A 7,174-nucleotide genomic window follows, 5' to 3' on the forward strand; every position below is an offset into this window, starting at 1 on the left:
TCTGCCAACAAGGGAACTGACACAGACCTTGTCACTTATTCTGTTCAAGGTCAAACAGGTGGGGTTTGAATACAAGATACAGTAGAGGTCTGACTGGAAGGCAGAGTGCAGGACTGCACAAGAGCAAGAATTAACAAGATCTACCTTGAGCATTGAGAGCCGAAGCCTTTCCCTCTCCACAGAGCTATTCATCTTAGTCAGAGACTTTGGGGGCATTTTCTGTTTTTCCTTAGCTGAAAGCACTTTGGAGGTTAATGGCTGAATGTGTGTTCTTGTTAGGAGCTCTGTGGCTGGGTGCTCTGTTTCTCTACATCTCGCATGTTCTACACAGGATGCCCCTGGTTTTCCATCTAAGCACACCCAGGATCACCTATTCTGGGGACCTTTCATTTGGCTCATTTACAGTGCAGCTTCTCTCATGCTGGAACACCTGTAGGTGCAGGGGGAGGGGGAGGGAGGCCATGCTACAGGAAAAGAGTAAGAGGCCTGAAATGCCTGTGTTAGCACAGCTGCCTGGTTCCCTGAATCCAGACACTTCCAGCAAATAGGTGTAGTTCTCTCTCTCTCTCTCTCTCTCTCTCTCTCTCTCTCTCTCTCTCTCTCTCTCTCTGTGTGTGTGTGTGTGTGTGAGAGAGACAGAGACAGAGACAGAGACAGAGACAGAGACAGAGACAGACAGACAGACAGACAGACAGACAGACAGAGGGTGCTCCTTTCCTCTTGGTTCTGTGTCCAGGTCATAGAGCTGCAGCAAGCAAGTATCCAGAGGCCTGCTTAGCAGAATCTGTGGGAAGCAGACTTGATAACTTGCTTTCTTGCTGGATACTCCCTCTTTCTTCATTCTCTTTTTTGATACTGGTCTTGTGCTATCCTTGTGGGGTACTGACTAGAGAGGGGGGTTCACTGCAGGTCCAGAAACCATCCACATCCTCCTCCTTTCTCCTTTGTTCTCTCTCTTCCTCATTTCTTCTTTTCTTCTTCTCTCATTTCCAAATATACATTGCCAGATCTTTATTATCTGTGTACCTGACCCAGTGCCTTAGAAATGGCCAGACTCAGAGAGGCAGCAGTATGGAGACACAGAGAGAGAGAGATGGAGAAAGAGGGAAGGTGAGAAGAGAGATTTCCTAGTCAGGTCAAAGTTGACAGCTCTATGTCTAGCATACAAATTGAGTGATGCTCCCAGCAACAGCATATTGTCATACCCATACTTACTGTGGGCAACCATGAATAATTACAACAGTTTTGTTGTTCTCATTATCTCTGGGCTCTCCATGACAAATAACTCATAATTATTTATTTGTCTTCATCCATATTCCAGGTACTTCTCCAGGCAATTCAGGCTTAGTGGTGTTCAATTATTGCCCTTGCCCAGCTGGCTCATGTCCCAATCATGCCCCTCCTAGTTGCCTCTGAACACTGCTTTTCACACTCAGCACATCACATCATATGTCTACTGTGCAGTAAAACATTTTGGGGTCATGTATCCTCTTTTCCTGGAGATCTCACGGGATGTGTCCTGGATTCACTACAGGGTCAACCTGGCTTTCAGGAGGTTTGTGCTGCCCATACTAGGGTGGGACCACTACTGACTGAACACGAGATATTCCTCAATGTGGTATGCTAGTGGAATTAGAACAACAGGAAATGTGTAAAATAAAGGGCAATGGACAAAACATGATTCATAAGCCAGATACCATTTCAGCAGACTAGAGACATGAACCACGGTGGAAAATCTGTGCATACTCTAGGGAAGTGGTTCTTTCACATGAGTCACATATCAGCTATCTCGTATATAATATATTTACATTACAATGTATAACACTAGCAAAATTACAGTTATGAAGTGGCAACAAAATAGTTTTATGGTTCTGGGTTACCACAACATGAGCAACTGTATTAAAGGGTCTTAGCATTAGGGATGTTGAGAACCACTGCTTTAGTGCATACATATGGCTAAATATTTGTGGTCCCTTGGGTTCTTTTTCAAACTCATCAATGTCAACAGCTCTTCTGGGCAGATTTAGGGAGATAAGTATGGACACTGGAAAAAGATATGTGACCGAAAGCTACAAGAGGTTGGGCCTTCAGCTGTTCCAGCTGATTAAAAGAGCATAGTTTCCCATGACAAAACCAACTCAAAGGCAACAAACGTTGTGATTCTAACTCCATGGTTCTATGGGAAATGATAAAGGCAGTAAAGTAAACTATTGATGGTTAATGATGTGTGATTGTGTGGTATGTGGTGGTGGTGGTGGTGGTGGTGGTGGTGGTGGTGGTGTGTGTGTGTGTGTGTGTGTGTGTGTGTGTGTGTGTTTATGCAGTGAACAAGAGGGATATATGGTGTTTTAAGGGCCAGTTGGCTTAATTAAAACCCACAGAACTGTGGTCCTTAATGTATACTATGGAATGTTTAGTTAATAACAATGTATTGATATTGATTCAACTGTAACATACTACATGTGTTTTACATATTAGTAGTAATAGAAGACATTTTGTATGGAGTTGGGGGAATGTACATGGCTTCAATTTTTCTATACACATCTTATATAACTTAAAGTTGTCTTAAAAATTAAAGCTATTAATTTTTTAAGGAAATGAATAATAATGATGAAACTAGTATGTAGGTGACCAGGTGAGTTGTCCTGTTCAGTCTTTCAAGCACATTTTAGGAAACTGAATCTTGCCACCATTGGGTAAATTGTTATCTTGATTTTTCTTAGAGATAGTTGGTCTTCAGTGTTGTCCTGGTTTGCATTTTTCTCTTAATTTAATTTAGCACTTTTTAGTGAGCATACAGAAAGATGCATTTCAGTATGACATTTTTATATATGTCTATAATGTATTTTGATGGTATTCTGCATTACCTAGGGGTAGCAGCATCAACACCCATCAGTTGACCACAACTTTATGGAATGTTTATTACACATATTCCTGACAGTATCTTGGAGTGAAAGAAGGCTGCTTCCTTTGTGTTACTGGTCTTGGGCAGAGTGGGAAAGAGTGTCCTGGATTTTTCCTTAGTGTGGTGATAAAAGTATAACTTTGATGGGTCATCTGTATTAACTCACCTGCTTTCCTAAAATCATGATTTTATTTTCCTGCCTTAAAAATGTAGTGAAAAACACCATATACTTGAGAGGCCAAAACATTTAAATAACATCCTCCAAATCAGTTGGATACAAAGAACAGACAAACCCTGAAGTATTGCTAAGGCTTGGGATCCATATTTCTGCTTTGAATGCTCTCTGATGGGCTCTACTCCAGCTTCCCCCGTCAGGAACACCGAGGCCCTCACAGAGTAAGGAAACTGAGCGCTGGGCCAGTGGAGCATTGTCTTGTGTGTAGATACTTGAGTGTTCTGCTTTGTTTAAAGAAGACGGAGGAGGCTGTGTCCTCGTCCCTCAGCCATAGGTCATGTCGTACCTAGGCACAGCTTTCTGAACTTAGTGGAAGGCTCACTCCTATTGCTGGAAGACATGGATGGCAATTTCTGCTTCTTAATGTGACTGGAAAATAAGAAATCCCTTCACCAACTGATCAAAGAAAATGAAGACAGGGAAGAAGTTATGGGAGGGAATAAACAGGGTGAGTGGAAAGAGCTTTATCACGTCAGGTGCATCTTAAAGCCTGCAGCACCGTTCTCTCAAAGAGCATATCTTCAGTTCTGCTCCCAAGTGAGGGTTTTCTGGGGCCAGATGAAGGAGAATTATCAGAAGTGCTGAAAAACCTGTTTTAAAGCTTTCTGCAGCTAGGGAGTAACTCTTCCCCATTAAGCAAGCCAGAGCTGGCAGGCCAATGTCGCTGGAGATTAATAACTCTGTTTGAAAAGAAGCTGCAATTAAAGGCTCCCCCAGCCCCACAGGCAGACAGAGGCTGTCTTCTGTGGGAAGTGGCTCTGGGAAGAGGATGTGCAACAACCAGCAAGGCTGGGGTTTTACGGAGAAGGTTGTTAGGAAAAGTAAATTCAGGGCTCTGTGTTTACGACCAGCCAATGCATGCTCACAAATGTGTTTTAGAAACATATATGTTGAGATTATTTATTTTTAATAATAGTTTATGGCTCTTTTGACATTTTAACATAGGTATGCAATGTGCCTTAATCCTACGTATTCCCACTCTCCTACGGTTCTTACTAGCGCCCTCAAAACATCTCCTCTCCAAGTTCATGTTTTTTTTTCTTTTCTTTGAGATTTATTTAATTTGATATGTATCAGTGTTTTGCTGTATGTATGTATGTATGTGTGTGTGTGTATGTATGTATGTATGTGTGTGTGTATGTATGTATGTATGTGTGTGTATGTATGTATGTATGTATGTGTGTGTATGTATGTGTGTATGTATGTATGTATGTGTGTGTGTGTGTGTGTATGTATGTGTGTGTATGTATGTATGTATGTGTGTATGTATGTGTGTGTGTGTGTGTGTATGTATGTATGTATGTATGTATGTATGTGTGTATGTATGTGCGACATCTAAGTGCCTAGTGCCTGTGAAAGTCAAAGAAGTGCATTGGATCTCATGGAACTGGAGTTATGATGGTTGTGTCACTACATGAACACTGAGAATCAAAGCCCAGTCCTCCACAAGAGCAACAAGTGCCCTTACGTACTAAGCTCTCTTCCTAGCCTCCTCCTCTTTTTCCTCCTTTTTTTCCTTTTCTTCCTCCTCCTTCCCTTCTTCTTTTCCCTTCCTTTCCTCCCTTTCTCTTTTTCTCCCTTCCTCCCTCCCTCCTTCTCTTCCCCACCTCTCTTTTTTCCTTCCTTCTTTCAAGTATATAACCTATGAGTCTGACTAGTGCTGCCTGGCATGGGTGGGGCCCATTCTCTGGGGGGCATAGGCAGCTTACCGGTAAAAAGTGACTCTGCCTGCCCTAGCTGAAACTAAGTAGCAATAGTTCCTTGGCTATGGAAGGGACCTCAGGAAACCTCACCTCATCTATTCTTGATTTTTGACCAGCTTGATCCTGTTCAGGTAATCACAGCTTCTTTGAGCTCCTGTGTGAACAGCCATGTCATGTCCAGAGGATGTCTATAGACAATGGAAGTGACAAGTCATAGACTGGTACTTCTCAAACTATACATGGCATACATTCATTAAAATATTTATGTATAATATATACTTACATGTCTTATATGGAAAGTTAGGTAAATAAAATTATAAAGTTTTTATAATTTTCACAAATATTTTTAGTGTTTTTGTATCATTTCTGTCTAGCTCTTTCTGTACTGATATCCCTCCCCCTTTCCCAATTAAATCATTCTCTATTTTTATGATTTTCTCCTTCATTTAATTTGTGCCTTGCCATTTCCCTCTGTGGTAGTGCCCTCCCCATGGTCCCTTTTAATTTTCTTGGTTCTCTTTGTTACTCTAGGTTATATACTCATTTGTTGTTGTTGTTGTTTTTGGGGTTTTGTTTTGTTTTTTTTTCGACAGAGTTTCTCTGTGTAGCCTTGGTTGTCCTGGACTCTCTATGTTGACCAGGCTGGTCTCGAACTCACAGCAATATGCCTGTCTCTGCCTCCAAAATTCTGGGATTACAGGCATATGCTACCACACCTACCTTATATAATCACATTTGAAGATCTGTAGCTCTTAACCTCAGCTGAGAAAGAACAGGTGATGTTTGTTTTTCTGAACCTGGGTTACTTTGGCCAATGTGGTATTTTCTAGTTCCATCCATTTCACTGCAAATTTTATAATTTCATTTTTCCTGAAGCTAAACAGTGTGCCATGTACTATGTGTGCACTGCATTTTCATTATCAGTTTGTCAGATGGAGAGTGCTTAGGGTTTTGTTTTTCTGTTTCCCAGCTGGTGGGAACAGAGGGCAACGAACACGCCAAGCAAGGATCTGTGCAGGAAGTGTTGAGTCCTTTGGGCAAGACCAAGGAATCACAGAGATTGGTTACGTGTTTTTAGAGTTTTGAAATTTTTCCACACTGGTTTCCAGAAGGCCTCCACCAGTTTGAAATCCCATCAATAGTGAATGAGTGTTCTCTTTCCCCAATCTGTTGTCAGTTGTTTAGCTGATCTTTGGCATTCTGACTGCAGTGAGAAGACATTTAAATTTTTCCTTGCTAAGGGTGATGGACATTAAAAAATATCATAATTGATTCATGCACCTCAATTCCATTCATTTTCCTTCCCCTTGTGCCTGCCTTCCACCTTTGCAACCTCTCCCCAAAAGAGAAAAAAAAATCTCATTGTGGAAGCTGTATAGTGTCACAGTGTGTCCCACAGCATACTCTTTTGTCCACACTTTGCTTGCAAATGTTCGTTGCAATAACTCCTTAGCCTCATATGAAGCCTCTGGCTTCTGTGACTCAATCAATACTGGAAACTCCCTGAAACTACTCTTGGATGTCCTGCTGTTGCCCTGTTTTGCGGAGATTCTATAGTTTTGGATCTATAGGACCGACCTCTTCATGTACCCCAGCAACTCATCTATAGGGTAGATGTTGGGGGTGGGTAATTCACAGCCTAGGATCTGGGTCTGAGAGGTACCTGAGCTGGTCAGTCCCCAGCTCTCCCACTCTAACACCCTCGAGGACAGCTCATCTTGCTACCCAGGCAAAGTGCAGGGCCTCCTGTCCCCAGTGTTGCAGTCCATAAAAGACATGGCCAGTTCTCCCACTCTAGTGAGTCTGGGTCTGGCTCTACTGCCAGCCATAAGTGGCAAGAGATGAGGGAGGAGAGGAGGGTGTCTCTCCCTCATCTGTGCCATCCCACAGCAGACAAGGGGTAAGTCTGGCTCTCCCATGCCCACCCTCAGGGCTAGCTCACCTGCAAGCTCCATGTCTAGGGCCAGCTCTGCTGTGCTGCCAAGGCAAGGTACAGGGCCTGCTCTCCCGAGTGCTGCATCAGGTGAGAGTCAGGGCCAGCTTTCCTGCTCTGTTAACCTTGGAGCCAGCTCTCCTGTCTGGGGTAAGTGGCAAGGGAGAAGGGGGGGGGGGCTGTCATCTCTCCCTTGCCCATGTCACCACGTGGCAGACAAATGGTGGGGCCAGCTCTCCAACACTCATGCCTTCAGGGCTGGTTTGCCCATGCCTCTCCTATTAGGGTCAACTCTACTGTGCTGTCCAGGTGAGGTGCAGAGTCTGCTCTACTGAGTGCTGCATCTGGTGAGGGACAGGACCAACTTTCCTGCTTTTGTGACTCCAGGGACAAATCTC

This window comes from Acomys minous (assembly GCF_964271855.1).
Source record: "Acomys minous genome assembly, chromosome: 5".
Classification (NCBI taxonomy): domain Eukaryota; kingdom Metazoa; phylum Chordata; class Mammalia; order Rodentia; family Muridae; genus Acomys; species Acomys minous.